The following is a 22,844-nucleotide window of genomic DNA, read 5'->3' as shown; positions in this document are numbered from 1 at the left end:
AAAGCAGGTTCTGTAGAAACCAGATGATTTATAGATGGTTTTTGGCTGGAGCTGGGGGTCAGTTGCTCAGGAGGTAAACACAAGGGCTTGGATTCTGCTGGTTTCTGGCTGCCCTGCGTAGTATCAACCTGACAGCTCATTCCCAAAGGTGAAACTTCAACCCATGTTTCCTCACCTATATGTGAGAGCTCAGAGGGGAGAGCCGGAAGGTGACTGGCATAATCTTCCCAGCCTTCGCCAGGTGATATATAACATACAAGCAAAGTCCGTTTCCATTGTAAGCAATGCCTAACAGATGAACTTTTGACTTCCTTCACTGTGTAAATGTAGAAAATGACTGGTTTTATTTTGTGATACACTGAAATTATTTTATTTTTAGTATAATTAACGTCAAAGCATGTTTGCATTTACAGGACCTTGTCTCACACATATTTTTCTTTTTACTCACAGCAAATTGACTCAACACAGCCACAGTACAAAAGGGTAAGACTGGAATCAATCTGGGGTCAATGTACTAAGTATTAGTCCCTTAGCCACAAAATAAGGGGGTGGGGGGGATGTTTTGCATTTCTGGCCATCAACAGGCTCCTTTGACGTGCTGGAAATGAAAATCATTTCTTTTTTCAGAGAGAATGTGGAGTTCATACAGCAGAAGAGCAAACTTCTCTCCATACTGCTACCACTGTGCTTCAACACGAATCTGGAGAAAATGGATTGTTAGATTCATCTACATTGGGGACAAAATTAATTACATCCTATTTAAAAATAGGCCTTATAGAGCTTTGGAAAGTCATATGAATTCCCTTTATGAAGGGTTATACACCAGTCCTTTGCTTTGGATTCTGCAAAACGTATCGGTTTCATTAGATTACTCGTGGTCCTCATTATCCCATACTCAATATGTATAGTTGCTCTCCTGGTTACACCATCTGGCAGGGGATGGAAGAAGCGCAATCGACATGCTTATGCAATGATGTCACCTCAAGAAACCAAAAATGCTTGACCACACTTTAGAGCCCATTGCCTCATTTTCATAAAATTAAAAGCATGCACCAGCCCAACTTTACATAACTATGCCGTACTCAACAGACCAAAGGATTCAGTGCAGAATAAAGTTAAAGTAAATAAGAAATAGCAGTATTTCTATCTTCCCATATCTTAGCTTTTCTTCCACCTAACGTTACCACTTCACCCCAGGTGAACTGAACATGCTAATCCAATTTCTCCTCTGTATGTATGGATTTGCAGTTCTGACGTAGGGGGTCAGTGACTCAAATGTTTGGGAAGGCTAAAGTACAGTGAGGCTGGAGTGGAGCTAGGTTGAAGTGAGAGAGGGTGTGGCAGGCCATTAAAATCACATTCAGCAACACATTCAGCCCTGTGTCAGCAGTAAAGGGACCTAGCAGCTCTAACTTGAGGTGATTTTTGCTTCTTCCTGAAGAAGCCTTGGTGGTGAAACACAGTCTAGTGTTGAGGGAACAGCAGATTTCTATTTTTCACTACACATTCTCTGCAGTACAGGTTACAGACTTTGCATTAAGCCTGACATAACCTACATAACTAAGATAAGTGTGTTTACTATATTTGCAGTTTTGAAGAGTTTTTGAAAAGGTTGAGTGCAATGATGGAATGTCAAGTTGCCTGTACAATTGATGGACACTGGCGCTTACGTCTGAGCACATATTTCAAATATTTCATATATTTTATACTATTTAATGAAATGTATTCTGCACTAATTTTAGTGGCTATTGATATTTGAGGTATTGCCTCCCTCCCTTTTTTGTATTTTGATATAATAATTATTGAGGAGAGGTTTTGTAATAAATTGTACTCCATGTTTGATTGATTATTGTATGCTGGCAATATTATACACAATCTGGTTGATATTCAGCACTATTTAATGGACCAGGAACGGTTCCTGGCCGGTTAAATAATTTAGCCAGCTAACCACTAATATTCAGCAGGAGATAGCCGGTTATCTCTGCTGAATATTCACAGTGAGTGCATAGCAGCTAACTGACTATATCACGTGATATAGCTGGCTATCTACGAAATTCAAGTGCTGGCCGGCTAAGTTTAGTGGCCAAATCAGACTGCCTAAATAGAAGTCCTATCTTTGCCCACTATAAAAACTTAACCAGCCAGTGCTGAATATTCACTGAGGGGAGTCCTTTTACTAAGGTACGCTGAAAAATGGCTTGCGCTAGTATAGGCACGTGTTTTGGACACACACAGATCCATTTTTCAGCGCACCTGTAAAAAATGCCATTTTTTTATTTTGGACGAAAATGGACATGCGACAAAATGAAAATTGGCAGGCGTCCATTTTAGGTCTGAGATCTTACCACCACCCATTGACTTAGCGATAAGGTCTGAAGCATTAACTGAGCGGTAATGGTCTATGCGCATAGAATGCATTTTACTGCCCAGTTTGCACCGCGCACCGGAAAATAAAAAAACATTTCCGGCACGCGTAGTGGATGCACATAAAAAAAATGGTAGCCAGGCGGTAATTCCAAACTGACTCATGTTGGGTGCGTGTAGGTGCCTATGCGGCTTAGTAAAAGGGCCCCTTAGCCAGTTAAGTTTGAGCTGGCCAAAAAAAAACCCTGGATATTCAATGCCAGTCATCGGAAATGGCACGGCACTGAATATCCGGGGTCAGTGCTGATCGCAGCAGTTATGTGGGCTGCCTCCCACAGTCTGAATACTGGGCCCTATGAACGCACCCAAATAGCATAATATATAATAGCAAACAAGACAATATTTGCAACATTCTTCAAATATATGCAGGTACTTTAACACTTGGCTCCCAGCCGATCCTAGCTCCCAAGTCCAGCAATTTCCTGCTGGCCATGTGAACAGTGATGTTCAGCAGCACTGTATCAAAAATCCTGTGGTTATTGACAACCATAACCACCCCCCCCCCCCCCCCCCCCAATATTCAAAGCTATTTAACTGGCCAGACATGGCCAATGAGCAGTTAAATAGTGTATCACTGCCTAACCGCGGATATTCAGTGGGGGATAACTGGTTTTCTCCCACTAAATATCCGTGGTTAGTGGCTAGCCACTAACCGGCTATCTTACATGACACAGCCGGTTAGGGACAGATACTCAGAGCTTAACCAGCTATGTTCATTGGTTTAATTAGGCTGCATAAATATCAGGTCGATTTTTGGCCACTAAAAGTTAACTGGTTAGTGCTGAATATCAACTTAACTGGTGAACCTTTTAGCGGTTAACCCCCCCCCCTCCTCCCCCAGATATTCAATGCCGATCACCAGAAATGACCCAGCATTGTATATCTAGGTTTAATGCCACCAGCAGACAGCAAAAGTGCTGCCGATGCTGGCTGAATATCAATCCCAAAATGATTTGCTTATCAGTGTTTTTAGTAGGTTGCCATATAGCCACCAGGTTCCAGAAGTGCTGCCCTTCTGTTAAATTTTTGAGTTACCAAACATGTTTGGATTACGTATTAGCTGTACATAATGGTTAGAGCAGCAGGCTGAGAAGCAAGGTTCAAATTCAACTGCTGCTTCTTGAGATCTTGGACGTTACTTAACCCTCCATTGTCTCAGGTACAAACTTCAGTTGTAAGCCCTCCAGGAAGATTAGGGGCCCTTTTACTAAGTCGCGTAGGCACCTATGTGCGCCCAACATTTGCCAACTTGGAACTACCGCCCAGCTACCACGTGGCCTGGGCGGTAATTTCATTTTTTACGTGCGTCCATTACGCATGCTGGAAAATGTCCAGTGCACAGCGCTAACCAGGCAGTAATCAGCAGTGTATGCGTGCTAATGATTACCGTCTGGTTACCGTGTGAGACTTTACCGCTAAGCAGTGCATATTTTCTAGCAAAAAAGGTGCCAGTACTCAAATGCCAGGCCACCCTTCAGGGGGTGGGGTGATCACTAAGGGACCCACCCCACAATAGCCAGGCCCCCTGCAACCAGTCACAGAATCTATCACAAAGCAGAATTGGTATGTAGGGCCTGAGCTCTTTCATTAAAACTTGGGGACCATGGGTCAATTTTAGCAGACAATGGAAAAGGTATCGGTACTCAGTACCCCCAAGTACCCCCTCAAAAAAAGCCCTGCCACTAAGTCAATGGATGGCAGTAAGATCTCAGGCCCAAAATAGATGCGCACCAATTTTAATTTTGCCGTATGTCCATTTTCGGCCAAAAATAGGACTTTTTTTGCAGGTGCGCTGAACAATGGACCTGCGCACATCCAATACATATGTCTACACCAGCGCAGGCCATTTTCAGCGTACCATAGTAAAAGGACCCCTTAGTATACTTGACTGTAACTCATGCTGATGTGAACTAAATCCAAAATGTATGTATTTATTTACAAAGGCTTGATATATCACTAACTGCATATATTGCAGCAAATTAGTTTACAAATGATAAAAGCCCAAAGCGAGGGCAATGAATAAGAGAAGAAAAATAAAAGGAGCAATATGATGTAGAAGGTGAGTAAAATGTGATGTTCAGATAGTGAATGTTCAGGTAAAATAACCAAGTTTTAAGGAGTTTTTTGAATTTCACTTTTTATTTCAATTGGTAACATGTTCTATAGTTTTGGGGCAGCATATGCAAATGCAGTCTCACAAGTAACATCTAAATATAAATGAAATAGAAGAGAGTTGTAGGAATTATGAGAAAACTGAAGTGAATGAGCTGGAGTATAGGGAACCAAAAGGTTAAAATATAATCAGGTGCAGAAGGCCTCAATCCTTTATATACAAGTGTAATTAATTTAAATTGAATTTGGGCTGCTGAGATTAGGTATATTGTGAAGTACTACAAAAGCTTAAAGTCATGCAGGACCTATAAAGCAAATCTACCATACTATCATAGCACCTACTTCCAGGAATCACAACAAGGGCCTACCAAGAAAAAGGTAATGTTGTAAACATATCAGTGAATACAAGCACGTTCATACACCTGCTAAACATACTGGATTAGTATAGATCAATTCTATATAGACATTCAATGCTATCAGAATAATTGGCCTCTTTCACAAATGCAGAACACAGAACCTCACCAAATATGAGATAAGTAACCACAAACTAAAAATAGAAACATACAGACAAAAATTAAACTGAAATGCCAAGAAGTTGGACTCCACATACAAGGCAACACCAGAGAACTAGAAACAGTGATGCATTTCCTACTGCATTGTGCAAAATGTTAAGACAGGAAATGTACATTTAAAAATGAACACATTCCACTCACTAAATTAAAAATGCATAAAAAGAAAACTAAAATAGAAATTAGGTGATATCTTTTATTGGACTAATTTAATAATTTTTTGAATTAGTTTTCAGAGGCCAAAACCTTCTGCCTCAGGTCAGGATAGTTTACTTACCTGAGGAATTTAGGTTTAGGCCTCCAAAAGCTAGTGAAAAAATGAATTTAGTCCAATAAAAGTTATTACTTTATTTTCTGTTTTTTTGTTTTATTTATATTTATTAACTTTAATGTGGACTAACACAATTCCACATTATTTCACCCTTAATATCAAAATAATTTTTTTTCAACCTTGTGTAGCCATTTAATTTTTCTAATTGTAGATCGCAGTCTCTGGTTATTGTTTTCCTATCTTCTCATAACTCTTTCTAGGGTCTCCTATCCATTTGTCATTTTTCTCTCTTCTCATGTCTTCACTTTTTCTATCACATCCATCTCTGACATTGATATTTTTCATTCAGCTTTCTTCTATTTTACTGCTGCCTGCCTGTCTACTCAGATTTCATTCAATCTTAGTATCCAGTGTTCAATCTTCTTCTTCTTTAACTGCCCCTAGCTACAGCTTTCCATCTCTTTCCCTCACCCAGGCCCTCTCATTCACTAACTCTTCCCTCTCTCCCCCTAGCCATACACAATCTCCTGGTTGTATCTCACTCTTTCCTCCCATCCATGCAGCATCTTCTCTCTGTGTTTCTCTTTCCCCAAACAGCTATACAACATCTCCTATCTATGGGTCTCTCTCTTTCCTACACCATCTCCTCTCTGTATCTATCTTCCCTATCCTCCATCATATGGCATCTCCTTTTTCTTCCCCATCATGCAACATATTCCCCCTCTCGTCCCCCTGCCCATCCATGCAACATGCATGCCATGCAATATTTCCCCTCTCCTTCTCCATCCAGAATCTCTCTCTCTCTCTCTCTCTCTCTCTCTCTCTCTCTCTTTGATTCCCCTGCCCCAGCCATGCAGGATTGCAGGATTTCCTATTTCTCTCCCCCTTCTCCACCCCAGCCATCCAGGATCTCCTCTGTCTTTCTCTTTTGCCCCCACCCAACATTGCCCTCTGTTTCTTTCATCCCCTTCCATGCAACATTGCCGCTTGTCTCTTTCTTTCTTCCTCCCATTCAGATTGCCCCTCTGTCTCTCTCAGCCCCCATTGCTTCTATTTCTTCCTTATCTAACATCACCCTTCTGTCTCTCATCCCCAGGCATCCAGCATTGCCCAAACTTTCTCTCCACCCCCTCCAGCCAGCATTGCCTGTATCTCCCCCAATAGTCCTGCCCTTTTCTTTCCTCTCATCCTTCACCATGCAACATTGACTCATCTCTCATCCTTTCACCCCACAATTATCCCATCTCTTTCTCTCACTCCACCCCTCCACTCACTTATTTCACTCACTGACACCTCTGTCATGCCATTGTCTGCCAAAGCCCATGGCAGCAACAACAAATAAGAACTGCCAGATTCCCTTCCCTTCCCTGCTACTGTCTCCCTGACTTGGTGACCCATGCATGGTGCCAGAACCCCATGAACATCACTGCCAGTCTGCCTCCTCCTCATCCCTTCCCAAAACAGGAAATTATATCATGAAAGAGGGAAGCTGGCAGAGCCAGCAATGGCGCACACAGCCCCACACAGCTTGTAGATGCAAGAAAGAAAAACACAATTTGAAGTGCCTATATACAAATGCTAGAAACCTAAAAAATAAAATGGGAAAGAGAGTATATAGCACTAAATGATGAGGTAGATATAATAAGCAACTCAGAGACTTGGTGGAAGGAGGACAATCAATGGGACACTGTGTTAACAGGGTACAATTGGAGGGGAGTTGCACTGTATGTGAAAGAGGGATTTGAGTCAAACAAAATAAATACTCTACATGAAACAGATAGCAACATGGAACCCTTATGCTTAGAAATTCCATGGGTGAAGGGAAGGAGTATTCTTATAGCGCTGTACTACCATCCACAAAGACAGAACTGACAGATGAAGAAATGTTTTTAGAAATTAGGAAAGCTAGCAAATTGGGCAACAGTATAATAATGGGTGATTTCAATCACCCCAATATTGACAGGATAAATTATCATGGAGTGCCAGGGAGATAAAATTCATTGATATCATAAATGACTGCTTCTTGGAGCAACTGGTCCAGGAACCGACAAAAGGGGGAGCTATTTTAGATCTAGTCCTTGGTGGAGTGCAGGGCATAGTATGAGAGGTAACAGTATTGGATCTGTTGGGAAACAGTGATCATAACATGATCAAATTTGAGCTGATATCTGGAATGAAGCCACAAAATAAATCTAATATGGTAGCATTTAATTTTCAAAAGGGTGACTATGATAAAATAAGGAAAATGTTTAAAATGAAGCTAAAAGAATCATTTCCAAAGGTTAGGACATTAAAACAGGCATGGGCATTGTTTAAAAATACCATCTTGGAAACCCAGACCAGATGCATTCCACGTATTTACAAAGGTGGAAAGAAGAGTCAGCATTGTTAAAAAGTGAAGTGAAAGAAGCTATTAGAGTCAAAAGAATGTCTTTCAAAGAATAGAAAAAGGACCCAAATAAAAAAAATAAGAAGCAACATAAGCATTGGTGAGTTAGATGCAAAACATTAATAAAGAAGGCTAAAACAGAATATGAAGATAAACTTGCTGCAGAGGCAAAAACTCACAGTAACAACTTTTTCAGGTACATCAGAAGCAGAAAGCCCGTGAGGGAATCTGTTGAACTGTTAGATTATGAAGGAACAAAAGGGGCATTCATGGAGGACAAGGCCATAGCAGAGAAACTGAGACCCCCTTTTACTAATGCGTGCTCACGTTTTTAGTGTGCACTAAAATTGGGCACGCGCTAAATGTTAGAGACGCCCATGCATTCCTATGCGCGTCTCTAACGTTTTATGGGTGCCCAATTTTAGCGTATGCTAAAAACATGAGCGTGCCTTAGTAAAAGACCCCCTGAATGAATTCTTTGCTTTGGTCTGTACAGAAGAAAATGTAAGAGATCTACCTGTACCAGAAATGGTTTTCCAGGGTGATGATATGGAGGAACTCAAAGAAATCTCGGTAAACCTGGAAGATGTATTGAGCTAAATCGACACGTTAGAGTGATAAATCACCTGGACCAGATGGTATACACTCCAGGGTACTGAAAGTACTCAAACATGAAATTGCTGATCTGCTGTTAGCAATCTGTAACCTGTCGTTAAAATCATCTGTAGTACCTGAAGATTGGAAGGTGGCCATTTTAATGGCAATTTTTAAAAAAGGTTCCAGGTGATCTGGAAAATTACAGACCAGTAAGCCTGACATCAGTGCTGGGTAAAATAGTGGAAACTATTATAAAGAATAAAATTACAGAACACATAGATGGACATGGTTTGATGGGACAGAGTTGGTGTGGTTTCGCCAGTGGAAGTCTTGTCTCACCAATTTGCTTTAATTCTTTGAAGATATGAATGAACATGTGGATGGGTGTGAGCCAGTTGAAGTAGTATATCTGGATTTTCGGAAAACTTTTGGCAGAGTTCCTCATGAGAAACTACTGAGAAGATTGAGGAGTCATGGGAAGGGAGGCAATGTTTTGTTGTGGATTAGGAATTGTTTAATGGACAGAAAGCAAAGGGTAGGGTTAAGTGGCCATTTCTCTCAATACAGGAGGGTGAATGGTGGAGTTCTACAGGGATCTGTACTGGTACTGTCTGATATGTTTGTAGATGATCTGGAAATCGGAATGACGAGTGAGATTATTAAATTTGCAGATGACACAAAATTATTCAAAGTTGTTAAAACACATGCGGACTATGAAAAATTGCAGGACGACCTTAAGAAATTAGAAGACTGGGCATCCAAATGGCAGGTGAAATTTAATGTGGACAAATGCAAAGTGATGCACATTGGGAAGAATAATCCGATTCATAGTTATCTGATGCTAGGGTCCATCTTGGGGGTCAGCACCCAAATAAAAGATCTAGATGTTATTGCAGACAACACGCTGAACTCTTCTGCAGTGGTGGCCAAAAAAGCAAACAGGGTGCTAGGAATTATTAGGAAAGGAATGGTAAATAAAACCAAGAATACTTAATGCCTCTGTATGACTCAATGGTGCAACCTCACCTTGAGTATTGCATTCAGTTCTGGTCGCTTTATTTTAAAAAAGATATAGTATAATTAGAAAAGGTTCAAAGGAGAGCAACCAAAATAATAAAGGGGATGGAACTCCTCTCATATGAGGACAGGCAAAGAGGTTAGGGCTTCAGCTTGGAAAAGAGGTGACTGAAGGGAGATATTATTGAGGTCTACAAAATTGAGTGGTGTAGAAGTGAAACGATTTTTTACTCTTTCAAAAAGTATGAAGACTAGGGGGACAGACAATGAAATTATATTTATTTATTTAGAGTAAATAAAAGCAAGAGAAAAAAGAAACCGATATGGTTCAAGAAAACAGCAAGGCAGACAATCTGCAAACTCCAAGATGGAAAACAACAAAGCAGATCAGTGGAAATCAAAAACATAAACTTTATTATTAAAATAATATAATCTAAAAAAACATGCCTGACATTGGTCGTGTTTCGCCCAGCAGGGCTGCGTCAGGGGCTACTAGATATTCCTTGTTATCAATGCACACAACTGTGCCAGCCAGTGACCTTGAATGTGCAGAAAGAAAGATAAGTATCTTCTCAAGCACAAAGTTAAAAACCAGCACGAATAAAATGACTCAAATGGATGTTGACACGCAAGAGCAGTGATACACACTAGTAATTCAGAATGGTAAAGTATTTGAAAGCTCTCATAACCTCAAGGGTAGTATCCATTTGTATAAGTAATTCAAAATGGCATTTTAAACAGCAGCTCTGTTTTTAAAACATGAACTATATATCTCATCTATTTCCATGTTTGATGCTGCATCAGTCAGTTACTAGACAGTACCATCTAGTGGTACAATATCATGATTATCTGTTTGGTTTTTTATTGCATACTGATTAGAGATGTACACTGGAAAAAAAAAGCACATTTGATTCAATTTCAGATCATGTTTCATGTCTCTTAGTTCATTCGTGTTAAACCCTTCCATTCTTTCCCATTAAGGTCAATAAGGGAAGCAAGAATTTTATACTCAGTGATCAGTGGGGTTTCCATTATTTTCTTCTTTTTCTTTTGAAATTTGCATGAAACATGCTAGAAAGCATCAGCAGCAGATACCAAATCTTATCTCTACCCCTTCAAAATATCCTTATAGGGTCCTTCATTCAGATTGGAGGGTGGCCAATGTAACGCCGATTTTTAAAAAAGGCTCCAGAGGATATCCGGGAAATTATAGACCAGTGAATCTGACGTCCGGTGCTGGGCAGAATGGTAGAGACTATTATAAAGAACAAAATTACAGAGCATATTCAAAAGCGTGGATTAATGAGACAAAGCCAACATGGATTTAGTGAAGGGAAATCTTGCCTCACCAATCTATTACACTTCTTTGAAGGGGTGAACAAACATGTGGATAAAAGTGAGCCAGTTGATAGTGTGTATCTGGATTTTCAGAAGGCGTTTGACAAAATAGAGGAAATTGGAGAGTCATGGGATAAGAGGTAGTGTCCTATTGTGGATTAAAAACTGGTTAAAAGATAGAAAACAAAGAGTAGGGTTAAATGATCAGTATTCTCAATGGAGAAAGGATAGTTAGTGGGGTTCCCCAGGGGTCTGTGCTGGTACCACTACTTTTTAACATATTTACAAATGGCCTAGAGATAGGAGTAACTAGTGAGGTAATTAAATTTGCTGATGACACAAAGTTATTCAAAGTTGTTAAATCGCGGGAGGATTATGAAAAATTACAAGAGGACCTTACGAGACTGGGAGACTGGGCATCTAAATGGCAGATGTTTAATATGAGCAAGTGAAAAAAGTGATGCATGTGGGAAAGAGGAACCCGAATTACAGCTACGTCATGCAAGGTTCTACGTTAGGAGTCACTGACCATGAAAGGGATCTAGGTGTTGTCGTTGATGATACGTTGAAACCTTCTGCTCAGTGTGCTGCTGCGGCTAAGAAAGCAAATAGAATGTTAGGTATTATTAGGAAGGGAATGGAAAACAAAAATGAGGATGTTATATTGCCCTTGTATCACTCCATGGTGCGACTGCACCTCGAATATTGTGTTCAATTCTGGTCGCCGCATCTCAAAAAAGATATAGTGGAATTAGAAAAGGTACAGAGAAGGGCGCCGAAAATAATAAACGGGATGGGACGACTTCCCTATGAGGAAAGGCTAAAGCGGCTAGGGCTCTTCAGCTTGGAGAAAAGGCGGCTGAGAGGAGATATGATAGAGGTCTATAAAATAATGAGTTGAGTTGAATGGTTAGGCGTGAAGCGTCTGTTTACGCTTTCCAAAAATACTAGGACTAGGGGGCATGCGATGAATCTACAAAGCAGTAAAATTAAAACGAATTGCTGAAAAGTTTTCTTCACTCAATGTGTAATTAAACTCTGGAATTCATTGCCAGAGAATGTGGTAAAGGCGGTTAGCTTAGCGGAGTTTAAAAAAGGTTTGGATGGCTTCCTAAAGGAAAAGTCTATAGACCATTATTAAATTGGACTTGGGGAAAATCCACTATTTCTGAGATAAGCAGTATAAAATGTTTTGTACTTTTTGGGGATCTTGGACCTGGATTGGCCACTGTTGGAAACCAGGATGCTGGGTTTGATGGACCTTTGATCTGTCCCAGTATGGCAATACTTATGTACTCTTGAAGGTCAGATAATCTTCCAGTCCCAGCCAAGAAATGCGAGAGCTAGGCTCAGCTTTAACATCGTCAGTCTCTGGGAAGATTGTGAGAAATGGGGCAGTCTGACAAACCCTGGCAGTAGGTGTTTTTCAGAATTGGAGGAAAGTATAAAAATGAGTATATGGAGATGTCCAGCGCATTCCTTCCTTAAAGGGAGTCCAAAGATGAAGAAGAAGAAAGAGCGGGGGGGGTTTTTTTGCCCAGGGACTCATGAAGGATCTTGGTCCTCTATTTCAAAGACCAAGGAAGAGGAGTAGGTGTAGGAGAAACAGTGGCATAGCCAGACAGCATATTTTGGATGGGTCAACAAGAACAATGGACGGGCAGACATATTTTCTTTCCTCCCCCGTTCACCCTGCTCTCCACTCCCACTCACTGCCCCCTCACTCAACTTCAAAATTAAATACTTTAGCTGGGGGGGGGGGAGGGGATCCCCATGCACCACTAGCTGAAGTCATTGGCAACTGACCATAAATCGCCTCATGGCAATCAGCAGCAGCATTCCTACCGCACGCATGCTCCGTTTCTCAAACCTAAGTGTGTGTAGGGTGCCAATATCAGTGACTAGGAACGCTGCCAATGACTGCCTCAAGGGCACCAGCTGCCGATGTCCTCAGCTGGTGGATCTTAGGGATCCCTGCCAGAGCTACATCAATGCAGCACCTGGGATTGCTATAACCACTGTGAGCAAACCTTTGTGATGGGCCCGCCTCCCCGGACTGGTGGCACCTTCTACCCCCCCCCCCCCCCCCCCCCAGTTCAGTGGTGCAGTTTCCTTAACCCTCTGCTTCCCACAGAAAAAATGTGCCATAAAGGCACAGCGCTGCTGTCTAGGCTGCAGCTCTGTTGGTACTGCCAGTTCTGCCCCTCAGAAACAGGAAGTCCACATCTGAAAGGGTAGGACCGGCAGAACAGTCAGCGGCACAGCCTAGAACAGCAGCTCTGTTCCTCCCTCCCCCTTTGGCTAGAAGCAGCAGGGCTGACAGGGGTAAGAAAGCTGCTGGACTGGAGGAGAAGTGGAGAGGGGAGGGAAGGAAGATATTGGACCAGAATGCAGAGATGCCAAGGGTAGCCTATCCAAAAGAGTGAGATTTACCACCTCAGTAGGTGAGATTGAAAGCCAATGAGTGAGGTTTTTCTCACCATGCATTTGGGGTATAAGTTTAGCATGGTGGTGAAGGGACCAAGTCAGAAGCAGAGCCAGGTTGAAGGTGTGGGGGTGGGGGGGGAGAGGTCTGAAAAAAAGGGCTGCTGACTACTCATTGACAAGTAATGACTTCACATGTGTCTAAAAAAGGGACCACAGATCAGTAATAGAGATATGAAGACAAAACACTGAAGGGCCCTTTTACTAAGCCCTGGCAGTCACTAGCTCAAGCCTACTGCATGCAAAAAAGAGCTGCCATGTGACACACTGAGGCATCCTGCGGTAATGTACCAATGAGCACATGCTAATCCCTCAGTAACATAGTAGATGACGGCAGAAAAAGACCTGCACGGTCCATCCAGTCTGCCCAACAAGAAAACTCATGTGTGCTACTTTTGTGTATACCCTACTTTGATTTGTACCTGTGCTCTTCAGGGCACAGACCATATAAGTCTGCCCAGCACTAGCCCCGCCTCCCAACCACCGGCTGTGGCACAGACCATATAAGTCTGCCCAGCACTATCCCCGCCTCCCACCATCGGCTCTGGCACAGACCGTATAAGTCTGCCCAGCGCTATCCCCGCCTCCCAACCTCCAGCCCCGCCTCCCACTACCAGCTCTGATATCCAATCTCGGTTAAGCTCCTGAGGATCCTTTCCTTCTGAACAGGATCCTCAGGAGCTTAACTGAGATTGGAAAATAGTTTTTATTTTTTGGCACAGGATGTGTATCTATGGTCGGAGAGTAGGCATAATCGGGTAGCATGGTTACATTGCTGTGCTCTGCTTGATTAGCATGTGATTAACACGGGAGCCCTTTGGGCTCATTTTCGAAAGAGAAGGATGCCCATCTTTCAACATAAATTGGAAGATGGACGTCCTTCTCTCAGGGTCATCCAAATCGGTATAATCAAAAGCCAATTTTGGATGTACCCAACTGCTTTCCATCGCAGGGACGGCTAAAGATCAAGGGGGTGTATCGGAGGCGTAGCAAAGGTGGGACTTGGGCGTGCCTAACACTTGGACGTCCTCGATCCATAATCGAAAAAAACAAGGATGTCCCTGACGAACACTTGGACGACTTTACCTGGTCGTGTTTTTCTTACAACCAAGGCACAAAAAGGTGACTGAAATGACCAGATGACCATCGGAGAGAATCGGGGATGACCTCCCCTTTCTCCCAAAGTGGTCACTAACCCCCTCCCACCCTCAAAAAATATCTTTAAAAATATTTTGTGCCAGCCTCTATGCCAGCCTCAGATGCCATACTCAGGTCCATCACAGCAGTATGCAGGTCCCCGAAGCAGTTTTAATGGGTGCAGTGCACTTCAGGCAGGTGGACCCAGGCCATCCCCCCCTACCTGTTACGTTTGTGGAGGAAACAGCGAACCCTCCAAAACCCACAACAAACTGACTGTACCCACATCTAGGTGCCCCCCTTCACCCATAAGGGCTATTGTAATGGTGTACAGTTGGAGGTAGTGGGTTTTGGGGGGCTCAGCACACAAGGTAAGGGAGCTATGTACTTGGGAGCAATTTATGAAGTCCACTGCAGTGCCCCCTAGGGTACCCGGTTGGTGTCCTGGCATGTCAGGGGGGCCAGTGCATTACAAATGCTGGCTCCTCCCATGACCAAATGGTTTGAATTTGGTCATTTCTGAGATGGACGTCCTTGGTTTCCATTATCGCCAAAAATCAGAAACGACCAAGTCTAGGGACTACCATCTCTAAGGACGACCAAATTTCAGGATTTGGGTGTCCCTGACTGTATTATCAAAATGAAAGATGGAAGTCCAACTTGTTTTGAAAATACGGGTTTCCCCGCCCCTGGATGGGGACGTTTTGCGAGGACGTCCAAATCGAAACAAGGATGTCCCTTTCGATTATGCCCCTCCTTGCCACCTAGTAAATAGGCAGCGGTATGGGCCAGCAGTAATGGCCGTGCACTAATTGGGAAATTAGCAAGTGGCCATTACAAGAAAATATACAAATGCAGCCATTTTACTGCCAGGCTAAAAGTGACCACAGCACATGGTAAACCCCCGTGCTACAAACAGTGATGGCCCCTTTTGAGAGCAGCTTAGTAAAAGGGCCCCTGAACTGGAAACCTCAAGAAGTCAGCAATACTAGAGAAACAGAAACAGAAATTCAAGATATCAGAAATGCATCTTTTGAAAAATTTGACATATTCCAAGTAATACATTCAAAATAAAATGCTCTTTTATTTACTTTTGCTTTCTGAGCATTTTATTTTTCCATTCAGTTTGGTCTAAGTGTCTCTTTTCTGCTTTTTTTTGTTTTCATCCCCCTGTCTTTCCAATATCTCCTGTACATTTCACATTTCTTCTCTCTACATATCCACCATCCCTCTTCCCTCAGCAGGCCATATGTATCCTGTCCAGCATCTCCCCTCTATGTCTCTGTCCCTACCTCCCACACATCTTCACCCCATGTTCAGCAACTGCTCTCTTAGTGTCCCTTTCTTTCCCCTATATTCAGCATCTCCCTGTGTCCCTATCTTGACCTGTCCATCATCTCCCCCTCTGAGTCCCTATCCTTACCTCTGTCTTCAGCATTACTCCTCTGTGTTTCTATCCTTCCTCTTTCCCAGAATTGACTCTCTGGATCTCTATTCCACACTCCCCCCTCCCCTCCCCCCATATCCAGTATTGTCTTTCAGGGTCCTTATCCCCTCTTGTTGAGCATTGCCCCTCTATGTTCCTATCCACCCCTTGTGTCCATCATCATTCTGTGTCCCTCTCCCCCTCCACGTCCAGCATTGTCCCTTGGTCCCTATGATCCCTCATCTATCTTCAGCATTCTGCCTCTCTGTCCTTCTCCCCAATCCAAGAGTCTTCCATGCTTCTTCCTCTCCCAATGTCCAGCCTCTGTGGCCCCCCTCAATGTCTCTCTCTCCTGTGCCCAGCATTCCACTCTGTCTCTCTCCCCCATGTGTGTCCACCATTCCCTCTCTATGTCCCTCTCCTCCCCCCCTCATGCCCAGCATCCCTCTCTGTGTCTCTCTGCTCACCTATATCCAGCATTGCTTCTCTGTGCCCCTCCTTCCCCATGTCTAGAACCTCCCCTCTGTGCCTCTGTCACCCACACCAGTGTCTGGCTTTGCCCCTCTATGTCCCTTCCCCTCCTACTGGTGTCCAATATTGTCCATCTGTGTCCCTAACTCCTGTCTGTATCCAACATCACCTCTCTGCATCTCTGTCCCTATGCCCCCTTCATGCCCAGCATCTCTTCTCTGTGTCCCTGTCCCTACCCTCTCTGATCCCTTCCTTTCACACCCCCACCCCATGGCCAGCCACTCTCCTTCTCTCTTCCCTGGCTCTTTCCTCATAGCCTGGCATTTCTCTCTCCCTCCCTCCCTCCTTGGGCCTAATGTCTCTTTGTCTCCTCCAGCCTAGTCTCTCTCTCTTTCTCCATCCCTCCTCCCCCCCAGTGGGTTCAGCATCCCTCCTTTCCACTCCCCCTTCCCCTGTGGTCCTCTAACTTGTTTTGATCGCTGGCAACAGCAGTGATTAAGATAGGCTGCCTTTGGCTAGCAGTGGGGCCTTTCCTCTGCTTTGCCCTGCCTGTGCATCTTAGAAGGTGTGATGCAGCAGTAAGAAGGTCCCAGTGCTGACCAGAGTCAGCCTGCCTTAATCTCTGACACTGTTGGCAATCAGCACACGTTTTGAGGACTGGTGGTGGTGGTGGGGGAATCTATGCTGGACCCATCAAGGAGGCAGGCAGGGAGATGCTGGCATCCAGCATGTGGTTAAATTTACCAATGGGTAAATGAGTAGCTGGGCTCCCTTTATGCAACCTTTTGTCCACTGGTAAAAGCAGCTCTGGCTGAACTGTTGCTGGGTGGGCATGAGATGAAAGTGGATGGGCCCACACACATCCATGGTTACATTCTTGAGGAGAAGGGAAAGGCCAGGAGTGGGGACCTGTTTCCAAAAGACATTAGAGTAGGAACAATGGGCTTAAGCCAAGCTTTCATCTTAATCTCCGGTGTCACAAAGTGCAAGTAGAAAGTAAGAAGATATTCTTAAGGGGGGATTCCAAAGAACATAAGGAAAGTGAAGCTTCTACAATATTCCACATCTCAGAAAGTGGGAGAGGAGAGGACAGCCAAGAAAGGAGTGATAGTCCATGCAGATAACTTTGTGTGTCTCTGTGTGTGACTGTAGAATTGTTGCAAGTGGTGGGTGTGAGATTGCTAGTAGTGGGTCTGTAGTTTCTGATGGTGGGTGTGAGGTAGCGATGGTGGGTTTAAATTGCTAGTGGTTGGTGTAGAGTTTTTTATGAATGGTAGGCAAGCTATATGAATGCTATCTCTTCCTCCCTCCCTCCTTTCTACCCTGGGGTCCAACATCTCTGTCTCCCTCTCTCTCCTCCACTCTCATCTCTCCATCTCTCTTCCTTCGCTCCCTCCTTGCATAAAACATCTCTCCCTCTATGTTCCCTCCCTCCCCACTCTCCCTGGATCCAACATCTCTCTATCTCTCTTATTTCCCTTAGCCCACCCTGCCCCACATGTTCAACCTCTCTCTCTCTCTCTCTCTCTTCCTCACCCCTTCCTCCCAGGGGTCTGACACTGCTCCCCTCTCTCAACCCCTCTACCCCTGTCTGTGGACTGATATCTTCCACTGTCTCCAACATCTCCCTCTGTCTACCATAAAACCTGCATTTCTGTGCAGAAATCACTAGCAGCAGCAGCAGCGATCCACTTAAGCCGTCTGCTGCCGAGCTCGGATCCTACTTTCTGTGTCCCTCCCTTGCGAAAGAAGGAAGTTAAGTTAGAATGGGGCGGGACGCAGCAGAGAGCAAGTTCCTGGCTCAGCAGCAGACTGCTGAAACAGATTGTTGCCACTGCTGGTGACTTCTGCGCAGAAATGCAAGTTTTAAGGTAGATGGTGGGAGGTGTCAGAGATAGGCAGGGGAAGATATTGGTCTGCAGGTGGGGGGAGAGAGATCACCAGAGTATGACTTCTAGGTAAGCAAGCACATCTCACATTCACTCTGCAACTTAACAGGAAGCACCAGGGCAAAAAGAAAATGTGGCAAAAACTGGCATAGCCACAGGAAACCTGTGGAGGCCTGGGCCTAACCACTCTGAGCTCAGGCCCCCTCTCCCCCTCCACCAATTGAAGAATTGTTGCTCTGGCTGGCAGGGATCCCCAAGCCCCACCAGTGGAAAAAGTCCTCCTCCGGCAGCCAGAAACTCTTCTACGCTTGCAGTTGGAGGCACTTTCCATGGGCTGCCACCTTGCTGACCCCTCTTCCTCGTCACATACACAAATGCTTAGTTTTCTGTATTGGAAGTTAGGTACCTTGGTTCCATTTTAGAGGCTCCTTCTACACACTCTCACGGCAGCTGGAGGCAATCAGTTATAGAAGTGCCCCAGCCATATACAACGAACTCCAAAAGGAAGCTTTCTTTTGGCACAGTGCAAGTATTGTACTATGGTGATAGATAGCAGTACATTTGAAAGACTGAGATCATACTACACAAACCATGGCTTTAGAGTGAGGTTCATTTCTGTCATTTTTTATTTATTTGTAGCATTTATACCCCGCTCTTTCCCGCTGTTAGCAGGTTCAGTGTGGCTTACAAAGAATAGTACAGAGTTACAATGCAGGTTTGGTGCGGTTTACAAAGTGTGGTACAGAGTTACAATGTCTGATACAAAGTATCACAGAAATAGCATAATTGTATAGAGTAAGACAAGAGGAAGAGATGTGGGGGAGGGTTTAATGTAAGGATAATGCTAGTGGTGAGGATTAGGTTCGTGATTTAAGTTGGGTCATTTGGATAGACTTGTTTGAAGAGGTAGGTTTTCAGCAGCTTGCGGAAGGGTTAGGTGTTCTTTGGTTGTTCGGATGTGTCTGGGTATGGCGTTCCAGAGTTGGCTGCCTATAACAGAGAAGTTGGATGCGTAGTAGGTTTTGTATTTGAGACCTTTGCAATTAGGAAGGTGAAGATTGAGAAATGTTCGAGAAGATTTGGTCATGGTAAGTGTAAAACTAACCCATTGGAGATATTGGCCCCTTGAGAGCTGTCTTTACTCTATCTGCCTGATCATAGACTACTCCACTGATGCATATCATTCATGGTCACCTAACACTAAACAAAAAGAAAAAAAAGGCACAAGAGACCAAAACCATACAATATAAAGAATTAAAGCCAAGTCAGTTTTGGTGACTGCTGGGATTAGTGGGGAATTTTAGGCAGACAAGGACTACAAGGCCTATCTCGTCTTCTCCATTTGCTAAAGACCAGTGAATACCAAAGAACAAAGATCTCTGATTTTAACTTCTTAACAAAAGATATTTTCTGCTTATCCTATACATTCATGAATTCTGTTACTATTGGATCTACAACTTCTCCACTGAGAAACAGCTCCGTGCTTTCACCACTCTTCCTTCTTTCAAAAAAAAAAAATACTTTCAAGGCTATTGTCAAAAGCCACTTACCCATGTAAAAGACTATTCCCAACTTCATTTATTATTTGTGATTGTAAATCACCTTATACATTTTGTTGAACAAAATGAGATTGATAAATCCAGTTATTAAATTAAACTAAATTTCATGTATTAAAATTTATACTTTACCCATTATTAAAATTCCAGATTACAGCAGAACAAAAACAATAAAACACAAATAATATTTCACACCAATGGAAATTTGAACCATCTACAGGGCCTTGATTGAGGTGACAGGGATCCCCCAAAATAGGATATTAGAATAATCAAGAGGGAAGGGGATAAAACTAGATGATATGAAACTCTGTAAACATTTTCTGTTGAAAGAAATCAATGTAACCTGTGTAAAATCCTTAGTTTATGAAAAGCTTTCCTAACAACCTGCTTAATCTATGTTTATAAAGTCTACAATCTAACATAACCCCTAAGTAATGGACCTTATACACAACTGATAATATCTGATCAACAAATGGTCTGACATAGAAATGCTGTAATCAGTTTTTTGACCATAATTCAGATTTAGACCGCTGGCCAGAGGCCAGCTTGAGATAGCCTTAATCACTTTACCGACGTCTCTCAGAATTTCAACAGCGTCTTCCTTTTAGGGACGATAATAACATAATGGGGCTCATTTTCAAAAGAGAAAAAACGTCCACAGAGTGGCATAAATCTGCATTTGGACGTCTTTCTCATAAAAACTTCTAAATTGGTATTTTCAAAACAATTTTTTTTCCATGAAGTCCATCAGATGTGTGTTCATATCACAAGTGGGAATGTCAGGGGCATGTGAAGGGCAGGATCTGGGCATTCCTAACACTTGGAAGTTTTTTTTGCCCTAATGGAACGAAACAAAAACATCCAGGGCGACCGCACCTTGAATACTGTGTGGAATTCTGGTCACCAAATCTCAAAAAAGATATCGTGGAATTACAAAAGGTACAGAGAAGGGTGAGGAAAATGATAAAGGGGGTGGCACAACTTCCCTTTGAGGAAAGGCTGAAACGGCTTGGGTTCTGCAGCTTAAAGAAGACAGCTGAGGGGAGATATGATAAAGGTATATAAACTACTGAGTGGAGTGCAACAGGTGAATCACTTGTTTACTCTTTCCAAAAATACTAGGACCAGGGGACAGGCAATAAAGCTACAAAGTAGTAAATTTTAAATGATCGGAGAAAACATTTCTTCACTTAATGTGTAATTAAACTCTGGAATTTGTTGCCAAAGAATGTGGTAAAAGCAGTTAGCTTGGCGGGGTTTCAAAAAGGTTTGGATAGCTTCCACAAAGAAAAGTCCATAAGCCATTATTAAAATGGACTTGGGAAAATCCACTGCTTATTTCTGGGATAAGCAGCATAAAATGTATCGTACTGTTTGGGATCTCGCCAGGTACTTGTGACCTAGATTGGGAACTATTGGAAACAGGATACTGGGTTGATGGACCTTTGGTCTGTCCCAGTATGGCAACACTTATGTACTTCAGTTGGACATTTTGGTCTAGACATGTTTTACTAATAAACAAGCCACAAAAAAGTGCCTCAAATGACCACTGGATGGAATCAGGCATCACTTTCTCTTACTCCCCCAGTGGTCACTAACCCCTTCACTCCCCCAGTAGTCTCTAACCCCCTCCCACCCCACAAAATGTGACTCAAAACATTACTTACCAGCATCTATGCCAGCCTCAGATGTAATACTAAGGTCCATTAGATCAGCATGCAAGTCCCTGGAGTAATCTAGTGGTGGGTGCAGTACACTGCAGAGAGCTGGACCCAGGCCTATACCTCCCCCTATCTCTTAGACTTGTGGTGGAAACTGTGAGCCCTCCAAAACTCATCAGAAACCTACTGTACCCACATGTAGGTGCCTCCTTCACCCATAAGGGCTATTATAGTGATGTACAGTTGGGGGTAGTGGGCTTTGGGTGGGTTTGGGGAGGGTTCAGCAGACAAGTTAAGGGAGCAATGGTGAGATGTGTAACTGGGAGCATTTATTTGAAGTCCACTGCAGTGCCCCCTAGGGTGCTCCATTGCTTTCTTGGGATATCTGTGTGGGCAGTCTACCAAGAATGCTGGCTCCTTCTACATCAAAATGGCTTGATTTTGTGCATTTTTCACTTGGGGTTTTTTTTTCCTTCAAAAATAGACCAAAATAATAAATGCACAGAGCATAAAAACATCTAGCAAATAGTCATTTTTGGAAAAGAAAAAAGGCATTTTTCTGTTTTGAAAATGGCTGTATTTCCCCACTTGAATTTTGGACGTTACATCCAAAGTTGGAGTTAGACGTCTTATCGAAAATGCCCCTCAATGTCCTCCATATACATCTGAAAAAAAAAAGCCTGAGATCAAAAAGTTCCTCACACAACAGGCAAAGGTATAAGTTAAATTAGACAAAAGACGTTTATTTGGGGCTCCACCATTTTAAACCTGGGGTCAGGTGGGTGGGACCAGAAGGTGATCGCTCCTGCCCCATCCTACTGAACTACCAGGAATCACCTTTGGATAAATTCTGAGGGTGCTTAGGGGCCTGGGAGAGAATCTGGGGGTAGGAATAACGATCAGGAGGATCAGAACCAGGGGGAGTACAGGGGAATCGGAAAAATTGGGGAAGAATGGGTGGAAGAGAAATGGAACCATGAGAGGGAGTATGGGCAGGGAGATCGGAAGCATGGTGGGGTAAGAGGAAATCTGAAAGTGGATTGGCGAGGGGAATGAATCTGGGAGGGGGGATTGGAGATAAAAGCATCAGAAGTTATGTAGGCACTGGCTGATATTCAGTGCAGTCACCTGCATAGTTAAGTGGCCAAACTTAAGAACACCTTTTGTGTGGTCCTAGCTGGTCGCTTTGCTTTGTGGGCACCGGCACTGAATATGGACTGTGATCCGCTCCTTCCCGACTCTGCCCCGGCACTGCCTGGGTGCCTCTTGGCAAGTTAGAGCCAATATTCAGCAGCACTGCCCAGTTAAATGTCGCTAAATGTCGGTGGGTGGCCTTTAAGCAGACTGGAGCCTCTTCTGCTCGCTTAAACCTTACTGAATATCAACCCCCCAATTTTTAGTTTATATTTTTGTCAAAGAACTGTTGTTGCCTTTTTGGGACAAAGGATATGGATCTATCCAGACCTTTGTAAGACTACTCAAAGACAGGAAAAAGTGAATTCC

This window comes from Microcaecilia unicolor, chromosome 2, assembly GCF_901765095.1.
Source record: "Microcaecilia unicolor chromosome 2, aMicUni1.1, whole genome shotgun sequence".
In the NCBI taxonomy this organism is placed as follows: Eukaryota; Metazoa; Chordata; class Amphibia; order Gymnophiona; family Siphonopidae; genus Microcaecilia; species Microcaecilia unicolor.
The sequence above is the reverse complement of the archived record's forward strand: the minus strand, read 5'-3'. Positions refer to the sequence as shown.